We start from the raw sequence: 14,972 nt of genomic DNA, 5'->3' as shown, positions 1-14,972 counted from the left end.
AGCTACAGCCTCCCTGGCCTTCTCTCTGGGCCAGACAACCCACAGGACTCCTGGCCCCAAAGACTCTCTTCTCTGCCAGTATCTCCTGCCTGGCGTCCCTCCTCCTTGCAATTTCAGCTCAAAAGCCACTCCTCAGGAAGTATCCCATGCTGGTATAGCACCCTGCCCTTCCACCTCACTCATCAGTGGATCTGCCTCACAGATTTGAGTGCGATTGAGGTCTAGCTCTGCTGACCCTCTGTGGGTTCTCTGCGGGCAGGAACAAGTCTGTATTGCTCATTACTCCCCTGTCCGTGTCCAGTACAATACCTGGCATGTTGCATGTGCTTAGTATGTGTTGAATGAATGAGTGAATGAATGAAGGGGGGACAGAGCAAGTGCTGCATCCTTTGTTCCACACATCTGCCCCCTGCTACAGTACAGCACGTGGGGCAGGGTGCTGTCTCCACGATGAACGTTGCTTCTGGAGTCAGACACCCTTGGGTTCAAATCTCTCCTCTTCCAAATACTGCCATTCATAGCTACCTCAGACCAGTAACCGAATTCCTTTCAAATTCAATTTTGTCATCTGTGAAATGGAATCATAACAACACCTCACTCACCAAGTGGGGATTGAACAAAATGCACTCAACCACATGGATAAATAACGCCAACAGTTCTCGAACACTTGCCGTGAGCCAGGAACTCTTCCTAGTGATGTATCTTCCCATTTAATTCTTATAACAAGCTGATGAGGCAGGTCCTCTCTCCCACCCCCCCCATGTTACAGATGAGGAAACTGAGGCCCGGGTCACAGTAGCATGAGTCAGCACAACGACTAAGTTCGTGGTGACTCTGGTTGTGGGCTTCCTGAGCCCTTATACTCGGTGGCCACCTGGCCTGCCTCTCACATAGTGAGTGCTCGCTTGAGAGAAGCTGCTGTTTATTTTATAGAAACTTGTGGCACCTGGGTGGCTTAATGGTTGAGCATCTGCCTTTGGCTCAGGTCGTGATTCTGGGGTCCTGGGATCGAGTCTTGCATCAAGCTCCATGCAGAGCCTGCTTCTCCCTCTGCCTGTGTCTCTGCCTCTCTCTCTCTGTGTCTCTCATGAATAAATAAATAAAATCTTAAAGAAAAAAAAAAAGAATCGAGAAACTTCCAAGGATAGCCACAATATATATGAAGATCAGTAATACCCAGAGGGGTTTCACTTTTCACTGCTCACCTCAAGGAGCCAGCATGCTGGAAATCAGAATGACCATGCAAACAGCTTCAGGGAGTCCCAAGAACATGTTTTCCCACTGAAGAGATCAGACAGGCCTTTGTTAGCCTGTGTGGCCATTTCTTTCCCACATCCTGTTGCTGTAAACTATGAGGCTCTGGGGGCCTGGACTGGAGACAGCAGGGACACCTCCAGGTGCTCATCAGCCTCAGAAAAGACTACAGAAGGAACTCATAAAGGAACTACAGAAAGGAACGCCTTTCACGAGAGCATTTTCTAAGTATTTCTATTGGGTCCTTCCACTTAGAGACAAAAACTGCCATTTCCCAAAAAGCATACCCGCACGTCAACCCTTTCCACATACTTAACTCTCTGCTGGGAGTTGTTGGTGTGGGCAGCTGGGAGTGAGAGGCTCTGGAGGCATGACATAATTTGAGAATACCATGATCCATCAATATTTGTTGAAGAATGAAAGAATAAATAGTCAATCGGTCAAGAGTTGATTAAGTGGCAATTTTCAAAATGGTGGAAGTGACAGGCTCAGATGCCCCACTCCATTGCACTGCTGAGCTTAGAAAAGGCTGATGAATGCACCTACCTTTTCCATTGTCCCTTTTCTTTCTTCGCAAAATTTACTTTCCATATATAGAGAGAGACTCCAAATCTCACTTGTAAGCCAAATTCTGATGACAATGGGCTGTATCAGCTCTAGAGTTTCATGGTAATATTTCAACCCAACATCAAGCTTATCAAGAGAAGAGCAGGCTTCTATTAAATAAGAATTTATGTTGCTCACATTCACTTTTAAAAGATGTTCTGTGGATTACCTCCAGGTATCCAGTAGAAAGAATGCCAGGGTATGGTTGCCTTCTCCAAAACATTAAATACTGAGACCTAACTTACCAAAAGAGGTGAGATCCTTAAAAATATAACTTCCAGTCATTTCTCACATGAAGTTTTATTAAACTCTAGAATTCAGTGCCATTTGGTCTTGAAGGAAGATTTATATTTCTGTAGACTCTGATGGATAAGGTAGTAGTTAAGAGAGCTGGACATCACATGCTACATTTAGGACCTTAGGCAAATTACTTTACCTCCATTTATACCATGAAATATAGAAGAAAAAAAACAAAGAATCCACCTCAAAATACAGTACAGGGCAGAGTAGAATAAATGCCATTATTTTTATTTTGGTTTTATTTTTCTATAAATTGGAAAGCAATGGGAAAAAAATGATGGGGAATTTTCTTATACCAAGCTCAGTCTAAAAATACTCTATTTTTCCTGGTCTTGAGGATTAAGAACTTATCGAGAACAAACTTAGTCGAAGAGATAATATCTTCCCTCAAGTCCATATAAATCAACAAATCCTTGGTTAATGGTTGTTGAATTTAGATTCATCATTGTTGTCAGGGAGTCCAGCTTCAGTTTCCTGTGAATAAAAAAGGCAAGGACCTACTATGAATTCATTTGGAATAATGTGGCTGTGCATGGGGTTTACCTTTCTCTAATGATGTCTGTCCTTCTGAAGATTTTGAATAGAATTGCTACCTACCATGGTAGTTAGCTAAGAAATAACCCACTAGACCCCATTTCAGATCTTCCCCCAGACATTTAATTGTATCCACGCCTTACCTCATTAATGTAAATAAGAACAATTGAAAATCAGAAAAATATTCTGCAGTATTTATTATGTTTATTGGCAAATAGTTGCAAGCATGCCTTATAATCCTGAATATTTTTTTAGTAGTATTTTTTTTATTCTAGCCTACACTGAGGGCCCAGCATCTCTTTATCATCAACAGACCTGACTGGGCACTTCCCACCTAACAAGACTGTACTACATATTAGCCATGAAAAGATGTCTAAGAATCAGCCATTCTTCAGAGAAGGATCATGGTAGCCGGCCTCTGAGATGAGCCTCAATAGTGTGGTCTCCTGGCACTCGCATCCTTGTGTGGATCCCTCCCACACTGCATTGGGGCTAGGGTGTGTGACTAATAGTATAGGACAGAAGTGATGGGGTCACTCAGAATCTAGGTTATTAAAGACACTGGCTTCTGCCCTGCTCTCTTGGATCACTCAGTCATGGGAGCCGGCTGCCATGTTGTCCTGTGGAGCATCCCACACAGGGACGAACAGGGAGGTTCTGAGGAAGTACGAGTCTCCTGCCGCAGCCAGGGGAGGGAGCTTAGAAGCAGACTCTCCGGCCCCAATCAAGCCTTCAGATGCCTGCAACCTTGGCTAATGGCTTGAATGCAACCTCAGGAGAATGCACCCAGCTAAGCCGCTCTCAGATTCCCGACCCTCAGTGACTAGGACTATGGTGTTTGTTTTGCAGCAATAGGTAACTGTCGTGCTCAAGGGTACAGTCTAGTTAAGAAGGCTGTCACTTAGGGGGATAAAACACAGGTAGCATGAGGTAAGGGTCAAATAAGCAGCAGACACCAGAGGGAAATTAGCACTCAGGAAAGAGAGCAAGAGAGACCGAGAGACTGACTAACCTACGGGATAAGAACTCTACAAGTGCTCCTTCTAGGAGCTTGCTTCTTGGCACATCTATTCAAATGAGCCCTCACTTATTCTTTTTTAAAACCCAGAGGTCATTTTGGTTGGGGGTGACCTTTGCCTGATATCCTCTGATAGAAACAAACAGGCTGTCAAAAGCTTGAGTTGGGCCCTAGCTGAGGTGCCAAGGCTCTCAGTGGCCTCCCTCGCCCAGGCCCACCCGTGCCGTGACTAACAAGCTGATGAGCAGCCCCTGGGGTGTCCCAGACCCTGTTCCCATCCCACCTCCAAGGCCAACATCAGTCTCATTGATCGGCGGCCCTGCCATACTGCCTGCCAGGTGGACGTGAGCCGGCCCAGGACAAAGCACAGGGTGGTGCTGTGTCTGTGTGCCCTGGAAGGACGGACTGTCTCCATTCCAGTGACACTCTTTTTTCTGCTCTGCTGTTGTAAGAAGTTAAAAGGGAGATTTAATTAGAAGTTTCCATTCCACAAAACCTTGTGGTCCTCTGTACTGTCCCAAAGAGGTAGTTGCTAAAGTTAGTTGTAGTAAAATGAAGAGGAACATTATGATTTGGTTGAGTCAAAGCACAGATGATGATAGATAGATAGATAGATAGATAGATAGATAGATAGATAGATAGATATCTGTACATATATACATCTTTTTGACTATAATAAAACTGAATATATATATTTGACTATATATAACTATATATATACATAAGATCTATGGGAAAAAACTATGATTTGATGTGAATGATCGGGAAAAGTTGCTTGATTTTCAGTCCTTATCTCTCCTTTTTAAGTGTGAAGCCTTAAAAAAAACACCTTTCTAGTTGTTTATGATGCTCTACATGATTTTTTTAATTTTTAGAAAAAACTTATCTATTAATTAATTAATCTGAGAGACTGAGCAAGTGAGCATGGCAGCGGGGTTGGGCAGAGGAAAAGAGAAGCTCAAGCAAACTTCCTACTGAGTGTGCAGCCTGGTGTATGCTTGGAAAGGGGCTCCATCTCAGGACGCTGAGATCATGATCTGAACAAAAATCAGGAGTGGACACTTAACCGACTAAGCCACCCAGGTGCCCCTATGATGCCCCGTATAATTTTATAATAGTGTCTTAAAAACTAAATGCAGATCTCAGATGAACACTCCTGTCCCCAAAATTGAGGTCACATATTTGAAAGTGCTAAGCAAGTGTCTGGCACACATCTGAAGTATCGTGAGGAGCATATACATTAAAATTTAATGAATTACTTGAGGGATGATACAATCAGTGGCTTGTATTCTCTTATACTTTCCAAATATTTTCTGAATTTGGAAAGTGATTTCATGATATTTTTTAATCAGGGCGAAAAAAGCCAACTTATTTCTCTTCCAAGAAAGAAATAACTTTAAATACTGATAATTTTTCCTTCTCATAGAGTAGATCCTCTGGGTTTGTTTCTGCAAACACATTTAAAAGCATCCTTTTCTTGCTCTGTCCTCATGGCACATAGAGTTAGACCGTGGTTATAATCCTAAACCACAAAAACTATTTCAAAAATGCATGCTTAAAAGCAAAACTAGGCATCTGTCCCTCCACCTCTCTTAGTGGAAAATGCAAGAGCAGATACAAGGCCGTGATAGCAAAAGTTTGAAAAGTTGGCTTTTTTACTAAAGGAAAAGTTGACTACAGTACATAAAATGGAGAACAAATTATGAACATGATCCTGAATCATTAAAACTACCAACTCTAAACATAATTTTTAAAAATGTTTTTAATTAAAAAAAAAAAAAAAACCTGCCCAAGGAAGAATGAACTGGCTTCTCAAGTAATCCAGTCCAAGGCCTTACTCCTGACTGCTGTGAGAGGGACCCCTCTAAGCAGTAAAGAAAACTAGGTTCTACTGTGCCCGCCGTGCCTCCCCCGGTAGCATCGGTCAAGGCCACGCTGGTTCAGCAGCACGTGGCCTGACCAAACAGCAGCCTCCACCAAGACACGGAAGGGCCCAATGTCACTCGCTCTGCCTGCGTTGGTGGCACCTCCCCACACATCTTTACCTGCAGCTTTTAACCTGCAGTGGAAAATGGAACAACCACATCTGTAGCCCAATAAGGACGAGTGGATTCCATGAGAGCCCCTGCCACGAGTGGAATTCTCTGGAGCTTTCCAGTGTGTACTCCCCAGCCTCTCTGCCTCTGGCAATCTGGATGGGATTGCCACTTACCCGGCCACGTGTTGGGCAGCTCTGCGTGTGATCTTCGCAGAGACGAGGTCACTGGGGACACACCGCGGCTGCTCCCTGGGCCCTCACTTGGGCTTCTCTGTACCGCGCACGCTGGTCACCCGGTCCCTTCCTCCACTTTGCCTGTCCAGCTGGCTGATGCTGGATGCGTGGACAGATGATGCCAGCACTTCGGCCACAGAGGTCTGTGCCGTTCTGGTGTTAGCAATAAGATCTAGTATTAATGAGGGCAGAGAAGGTGACACGTGCCAATTTTAAAGCCTATCTCCTTTCATTAGGCTTGTTATACTCTAACTACTATATCTTTGTGGTTTCTCACTCTCATCGTGCTGAAATCTGCAGGCTTCCCCTGCTCCCTGTAATGTGGTCTGCTTTCTCCTTATCACGAAAAGCATGTTGATGATGAATTCCACAGTCCCTCCATCTGTGACCTTTCCCTGCTCAGCAGAGCACAGGTAATTGTATTCAGAGATATTTTCCAGCCTTGAAGGAGCAGCTGCTGGTGACACAGAGGGCATTTCAAGCTTGCAGGCGCTTGGCTTCACACGCTTCTGGAAAACTAAAGGCTTCCATTGTGGGAACAGTACAGGTGAGCCATTGATTTTTGCTTTAGTGGTGAAAGCAACTACTTCAGCCCTGCTCTGTAATCTGCATTCTCCAGTAAACCTGGTTTCTTTCTTTCTTTCTTTCTTTCTTTCTTTCTTTCTTTCTTTCTTTCTTTCTTTCTTTTTCCAAATGGAGTGGGGTAATAGGCTTAGCTACTGTTGGAGAGGTGGTAAGTGCATACATATGCATGTCTGTGTTTTATAAAACAAAATTTGAAGTCTAAAGAAAAGCAAGTGAATACTCTCTTGTTCTTTAAGAAATGACAGTAGAGGCTTGTGCTTCTCTCCCTTCATTTCCACAATGGTACCTGGAGGAGACTAAGGTGCCACGCACACAACAGATACAACGTCTGTGTTAGTGACCCGAGAACAAGGACAAGGTGGGAAATGATTGTGTAAGGAGAGATCCATCTGCTTCTTCTTCTTGTTGCTTTTCATAGTTCCAATGTCAAAGTTCACACAATTCTTGTCATTTTTCTGTTTGGGGCTCTATGTTCATTTTGTCTCTAACCGTCCAAAGATTTGCACATAGTAGAGGTTCACTAGATGTTTACCAAATGAATTAATGCTAAATTTTGCTCTTTTTTTGCTGAAGAACCTTATGAAATGCAATGCCAAAGGAGGCTTGGATCTTGTCAGCTCTTATTGCTCATGCCAGAAAGCCAAGACTTCTGTGGCTGAAGTCCTGGCATTACCCTTCCACACATCAAACACCTGTGAAGAAGAACCTAAGGTCAAGATGGTACCAATTGCAGCAGAGATGCAGATTCCAGACCCATACTGACAGGGTAGGAATCCTGACTCCACTTACTAAGTGACCTTAAAAAAAATTACATGATGTCTCCATGACTCATTCCTCCCCGCTCTCCAAGAAAATGGGCATACTAGCAGTAGCATGTTGTTAAAGTGTTATGAGAAGTAAATAGTTTAGTTTCTTGATAGGCAGAGTTTTGTCTACGATCATGGAGAGCTCCCCATTCTCCCGGGTCCTGTCTCTCACCCAGAAAGACCCTGCCATAGAATACATTCCGGAAGGCGGCCACAAGCATGACACCCTTTCCAAATGCTCTTTTGCTCTATGACCTCACCACTCTTCTACCAAAAGGTGAAGTTTATGTTCCTTTCTCTTGAATCTGGACTGGCCCAGTTGTCTGTTTTAACCAATAGACTAATCATGGAAGTATACTATATAACATCAAAGATTGGGATTTAAGAGATATATAGCTTCCCTTTCTGCCTTTTGAAAGGCTCCTTCTTGGAAACCAGCCACTGTACTCTGAGGAAGCCCACGCAGCCATATGGGCCCCACCCTCCAGCTGGTGGTCCCAGCTGAGCTCCCAGCTGGTGGCCAGCACCAACTGCTACCACGTGACTGAAGCCATTTTGGACTTTCCAATTATTCCAGTCCCTTGAGTACATAAAGCAAAAAATCCTCCTGGTCAATCCACCAAATCATGAGATTTAGCTACTCAGTTTGGGATGGTAACCAAAAATCATGTCTAAATGACTGAAATTCTCAGTGGCACAGGAAATGTAGCTGGTATGTGCGTCTGGAACTGTGTTCTCTGTTATAATCCACAGCGCCACTGTGTAGTCCCTGCACACACCCTGAGTTGTTTATCCTGCCCCATTGTAACTGACTCTTTAACCAACGTGTGAACAGCTCTCCTCCTACCAGGGTCAAAAGCTTCCTTTTCTGATTTCTAGAAGGGCCATTTGTTTCTTCAGATTATCATTCCCTCTTTTAGGAAATGAGGACAAATTCTCCAGGCCTGACTCCTTATTTGTTCTTCTCTCTTCCTACTAAAATTCCTTTTCTTTCTCCTTTCCTCCAATCTTCATCTCAGGTATGATTTCCTGGTCCCTCAGTTGACTAGAGCCTCTCTCCACCAAGACAGTCCAGCCACGTTACTGCCCCTGCCTGTCACTCAATGTCATGGTCCCACTTCCTGGGGGTTCTGCTGTTAGAATGCACCCATCAGAACAAAGGACATATAAGGAGAGAATTTCCCTCCTCAAGAAAAGAGTTATGGCTGTCCTGACATGCCCCACATAGGTCAGGAGCAGCTTTCACCTCCATCTTTTTTTTTTTTTTTTGGTTAAAGATTTTATTTATTTATTCATGAGAGATACACAGAGAGAGGCATAGACACAATCAGAGGAAGAAGCAGGCTCCATGCAGGAAGCCCAATGTGAGACTCGATCCCAGGACCCCGAGCCAAAGGCAGGCACTCAGCCACTACACCACTCAGGTCTTTAAGAGTCAAATGTCCTAAACCTCAACCCATAGCCCAAAGTCTCCTCACCATGACTCCGATAAGCCCTAGCAAGGTCTCATGTATTTGAGACTCCAAGTGGTTTCTCTCAAATATACAGAGTTCCTGAGTTAAATATTGGACTTCACATTCCACATCTATTAGGTTGCTGCCAGACTAATAGAGAAGTCATTTGCTTAAATGTCACTAAACAAATTAATATTCAAATAAACTAAAATTTTAGTTGGAAATGACATTTCTTTTCCAGTGTTCTACATAATCTATGCATACGCACATACACCAGGGCCACTAGTGAATTATTATCAGTGAAATATGAGGGCATGGATTATAGAGCTATTTTTTTAATTGAATCATCAGCCACAAATAAAACCTCATACTCACTAAGGAGTTACTGCCCATTACACCTTCTCCCTAGCCATTGGCAATCACCAATCTGCTTTCTGTTTCCGTGGATTTACCAGTTTTAGATTTTTATATAAACAGAATCATGGGCATCTGGGTGGCTCAGCAGTTTAGTGCTGCCTTCAGTTCAGGTCGTGATCCTGGAGACCCGGGATCGAGTCCCATGTCGGGCTCCCTGCATGAAGCCTGCTTCTCCCTCTGCCTGTGTCTCTGCCTCTCTCTGTGTGTCTCTCATGAATAAATAAATAAAATCTTTAAAAAATTAAAAAATAAAAATAAACAGAATCATATGCGAGCTTTGGTGCCTGGATTCTTTCAGTTAACATAATGATTTAGAGATTAATCTACATTGTAGTATGTATCAGTACTTTATTCCTTTTAATGGATGAATAATATCCACATGTGTATATCTATTCATACACTGATGAGCATGCAGATTGTTTCCACATAGACCTAGAAAAGAAAGACCAATATGAGGCTTAGTAATGAAAAAATAGATTAGAAATTGCAAAGAATTGAAAAATGGTGAAATTCTGGCCAAGTCAAAGAGTTTTCACCAAGGACTTGAGCACTCAGTTGAAACCCAAAAAGCCAATGTTTTCATAACAAAGATAACTCGCTGAGTAAAACCTTGCCCCAGGGCTAAAGAGAAAGAAAAAACTGAAATGAAGAAGCAATAATAAAGAATGGAGCCAAGATTACAGAATCAAAAAGACCCATCAGTTATTTCCTATCTGGAAAAACAAAACCCAATATACATGAAAGGAAGAGAAAATGATCCAAACTTCTGAAAACTTATTATCTATAATGTCCGTCATATAATTAAAAAACTAATAGATATACAAAGAAGGAGGAAATGTAAGCCATAAACAAGAGAAAAAAAAACAATATAAACAAACTGATTGTCTAGATGCTGAAATCTACCTATAAGGAATTATAAATAGCTATTATAAATATAGCCTAGGACTTAAAGGGAAAAATGAATACAATGAGTGAACAGATGAGGTATCTCACCCTAGAAATGGAAACTATAAAAAGAACAGTGTGAGAATTCTAGAATTGAAAATGACAATATTTGAATTTTTAATTCATTGATGCTACTACTGACTTTACAGAAAATAAAAAGTCTTATAAGAGAATACTATGAGCAATTTTCCAACAAATTGGATAACCTAAATGAAATGGACAACTTCCTAGAAAAACACAAATTACTAAAAGTGGCTTAGAGAATATAGAAAATCAGACCAGATCTATAACAAGCCAAGAGAATGAATCAATAATCAAAATCTTCACAAAGGAAAGCTCAGGACCAGATGGCTATGCAAGTGGATTTTACCAAACATTTAAAGAATAAGCACCAATCTTCAAACTCTTTAAAACAAAAAAAATAGAACAGTAGGAAAAACCTTCTAATTCACTCTATGAGACCAGCATCACCCTAATACCAAAGCCATACAGACATCACAAAAAAAAAGTAAACTACAGACCAATATCCATTAAGAACAAACACATGCAAAAATCCTTCAAAAATTAGCAAGCTGAATTCAACAGCATATTAAAAGATCATACACCATGACTAAATGGAATTTGCCCCAGAATGCAAGGGTGGTAATCAATGTATTACCCTACATCAATAGAAAAAAAAATTTTAAATAAACACTTCTCAAATTTGGTTACAAACATCAGCCTACATAATAAGAAGGAGCGTTCAATGCAACCATTGAACACAAAGTACAAAATACAAAAGCACAACAACTTGACACATCATAGCCAAACTGCTGAAAACCACAGATACAGATAAAATATTCAAAACAGCCAGAAAACAAAAAATTTCTCACATAAAACAATGCATGCCAGCAAACAGTGGGGGAAAACAGCTTTAAAGTGCTGAAGGTAAAACCTATGTGTATATAAATATTTCTACACCCAAAGAAAATGTCATTCAAAATTGAGACTGCAGGATAAGCAAAAGCTCAGAAAAATTTACCACAAGCAGACCTGTATAACAAAAAATTCTAAAGAAACTTTTCAGGCTGCAAGGAAATAATATCAGAAGGAAACTCCTGTGTATAGGAAGTGGAGAGCACTGGAAATGCTAAATGTGTAAGAAAATATAAAAGATAATCTTTTTCTTCCTTTATTTTCTTTAAGGGAAATTGATGTCTTAAATTTTTAAAAAACTATTTTATTATGGGGTTTAAGGCATCTGTAGAAGTAAAATAATTAGACAGTAGGAGACTAGTATTTTAAAAATATGTTGAAAAATTATTTGACACTTCTTATTTCAGTCTAATTCTCCTCTCCTGAAGGTGCACCGCACTTAGTGATCTGCCTCTAAGGAAAGGAATTGAGCAGAAGTGGTACAATGTGATTTCCAAAGGTAGGTAATGAACAGAATAGCTGCCACCCGCAATATTCTCTTTCTCTCTCATCACTTGCCTAGCCATCTAGGTAAGGACACACAAGGATGATTTAGCAATCGCCTGTGTAGAGGTCCATGGTGGGAAGACTGAGTCAACATCTTAATGGCAACCCCCAAGGTAGGCCAGTTCCCTGTTGAATGTTTTTCTAGAACCTTGAACTTCTCTGCCACAGAATCTACTAGGATTGCAATTAATCATTAAATCATATACTTCTTTAATGTCTACTACTTGTATACGCACACACACACACATTTGTTGTTACTTGCCTTGTTCACTGCTACATCCCTAACATTTAGCACAGTATATTGACCACATCTTTTATTTTCTGTACTTTTGATGCTTTGATATCTAGCGCCTTACTGATCCTGAAGAGACTCTTTCCCAGGAACAGCCAATTTCCATTCCTAGAGATTGTAAACAATTCACCCATGAGTGTACTTTTCAAATACAAACCAACCAATACAAAGCCCACATCCCAACATCTTCTTCATGCTTTACACCACTCTTTCCCTGCCCTAATCATCTCAGGGTCAGGTACTAGACAAGTAGGCACAGTCCCTATGTCCCAGAGCCCACTGAAATTATTCAAAACAGCCAATCTGAAAACTGATTACCTTGCCTCACCAGCTCCTTCTTGCAGAAAACATAATGAAGGCTCTTACCCACAGCTTCCCCCACCCCTCCCCTCCTGATTAACCCTCATGCTTTCTCATGTGGTCCCACCATGGTCTTCAGAGGCAATCATCCCCTGATCTGTTGGCCTTACTATACCTCAGATTTTCTATTAATACATTATATATTTAAAATACACAGTATCTGGCACCGTAGTATCTGTAGTTTCTCCATAAATATATGTTGAATGAATGTACCAAATGAGATATGAAGTAACTTAAAGATTGCAGAGTTTCAAACATGTAAGTAATTATCATCTTTCCTTTTTTCCTGTAAATGTCCCCTTTTTTTAAGATTTTATTTCTTTATATGAGAGAGAGAGAGAGAGAATAAATGTGCATGAGCTGGGGGAGGGGTAGAGGGAGAAGAAGCAAACTTTTCTGCTGAGCAGGGAACCTGGCGTGGGGCCCGATCTCAGGACCCTGGGATCATGATCTGAGCCAAAGGCAGATGCTTAACCAACTGAGCCACCCAGACATCCCTGTCCTCTTCTTTATAATTTTGTGATTTGGGATGTCTTAAACTACATTGCCTTCCTAGCTGTGTGATATTGGGCAGGTTTTTCACCCTCTCTGAATCTTGGTTTTCTTATATACAAAATGTGCATAATAATGTTCATCTCACACAGTATTGTGAGGAATAAATAAGTTCACATTTACAAATCTCTCATAACAGTGCCTGGTCTACATCATTTGTGGGATACTGGGATGGCCCAGTCAGTTAAACATTTGACTCTTGATTCCTACCCAGGTCATGATCTCAAGTTTGTCAGATCAAGTCTTCCACTGGGCTGTGCTCAGCAGGGAGTCTGCTTGAGAGCCTCTCCTTCTCCCTTTGCCCCTCCCTCATCTCTCTCTCTCTCTCTCTCTCTCTCCTTAAAAATAAATAAATAAATCTTTAAAAAATCTATTGCAATTATTATCCCACCAACCCCTCTCTCTGCTTCCTCTGCTGATACTTAGGAGGCAAAATTGGAGTACAGTTCATACCCTTTAGACTGTCACAGGTCCTCTGGGGCCCCAGAAGACTAGTTTTGTTTGTTTGTTTGTTTTTCTGGTCCAATCACTGTCACTGTTAGAGTTATGCAGAATATAGAAAGAAAATCTGCAACAATAAACCAGAGTTCCCTTTCCAGTCAGAAAATAGGCATACTTTTAATGCCATTTGTCATCATTTTGCTCTCAAACTGCTTTAGAATTCTGCTTCTAAAACTTCTTCCAATTTGGGTCTAGAATTAGCTTTTAAACTCATAAAAGAAAAAGAAACAGAAATGCAAGTTTCTCTCTTTTAACAAAGCAACCATACATCAACAAAAATCACTGCAGGTTTCCCCTGTCCAGCTCTCATTGCTCTCTTACCTCTCCCAGAGATTAAATGAGCTCCATGATGTCCCTGCAGGATGCTTTGTCAATCTGATGAGGATGTTTGGGTATAAATTCCACTCTGCTGGGCTGAAAATGGAAGAATATTTCGCCTTCCTGAGAACAACAAAGAAACTGGGGAAAGAACAAAGAAAATGTGAAGGAAAAACAAAATCCAAACTTGGTACAAAACAAGAAAAGATTTTAAGACTTGCTGTTTTCTTTCCTTCTGATCATTCTCAATGCAATGAAAAAAAAAAAACACACTGGCCTCCACTCTGATTTTAAGATTTAAGAGTTTTTGTATGGTAGAGAAAGGCTCAGTTTTTCTTTCTCTTTTTCTTAACCCAAATAAATAGAAGGATTCAGTATGGACTAAATCATAACATGATCCTGAGTCACTGAAAAGAGAGGTAGAAGCATCTACACACTCACACACTTGCGCATTGATTCCTGTGTATCAGACAGAATTATTTTCTGCTTATAGATCTTGAAGTCCTCAGAAATACATACAACGTCTTCCTTTACTTATATGTGAGTGTTTACCAACAAGAGTGGTTCACAGTAAGTACTCAGTAAATGACAAGTGGATGGGTGGATGGATAGATGGATTGGTGGATGATTTAGCCCTAAGAAGTAGCTAGAAGGAAAAGGAAAAGTAAGTGTATATCATTCATTCTGAATAATCAACAGTTTGGAAATGTCCTTCCTTTCAATCATCCTCATGAAGGCCTGTTAAAATTAGATAGTGGTGAAAACTGAAATCATAACATGGATCTTTTCTGACCATAATAGTATAAAACTTCCTTAAGAAACAAGAAAACTGGGATGCTTGGGTGGCTTAGTGGTTGAGTGTCTACCTTTTGGCTCAGGGCTTGATCCTGGGATCCTGGATCAAGTCCTGCATCAGGCTTTCTGGGGAGCCTGCTTCTTCCTTTTCCTGTGGGGAGCCTGGCTATGTCTCTCTCTCTCTCTCTCTCTCTGTGTGTGTGTGTGTGTGTGTGTCTCATGAACAAATAAATAAATCTTTTTAAAAAGAAAAAAACACAAGAATACTCTCAAATAAGCAACTAATCTTACACCTAAAAGGACTAGAAAAACAATAAACAAAGCCCAAGGCCAGTAGAAGAAAGGAAACAATAAAGATTAGAACAGAAATAAATACAAATAGAGAAATAGAGACTAAATAATAGAAGATCAATGAAACCTGGAGTTGGTTCTTGGAATAGATAAAGAAAATTGAAAATTTTTTGGTCAGACTCATTAAGAAAAAAGAGAGGGGGCTCAAATA

The 14,972-nt window shown here is 41.0% G+C and overlaps 2 long non-coding RNA genes across 2 annotated transcripts; one reads left to right on the top strand and one right to left on the bottom strand.

Moving 5' to 3' along the window:
* Positions 1–2,350: 2,350 nt before the first annotated feature.
* LOC106558273 lies at positions 2,351–13,808 on the bottom strand. The gene is made up of 3 exons (XR_005384112.1): positions 13,679–13,808; positions 5,925–7,261; positions 2,351–2,634 (listed from the first exon to the last, which is right to left on the bottom strand). It is a non-coding gene; the product is annotated as an uncharacterized LOC106558273 (long non-coding RNA).
* On the top strand, positions 6,268–14,447 carry LOC119867604. Its single transcript, XR_005384113.1, has 4 exons — positions 6,268–6,531; positions 7,143–7,335; positions 11,535–11,605; positions 13,719–14,447. It is a non-coding gene; the product is annotated as an uncharacterized LOC119867604 (long non-coding RNA).
* Positions 14,448–14,972: the final 525 nt, after the last annotated feature.

Source organism: Canis lupus, chromosome 35, assembly GCF_011100685.1.
Source record: "Canis lupus familiaris isolate Mischka breed German Shepherd chromosome 35, alternate assembly UU_Cfam_GSD_1.0, whole genome shotgun sequence".
Lineage (NCBI taxonomy): Eukaryota > Metazoa > Chordata > Mammalia > Carnivora > Canidae > Canis > Canis lupus.
This window is presented reverse-complemented; position numbering and strand designations above follow the sequence as displayed.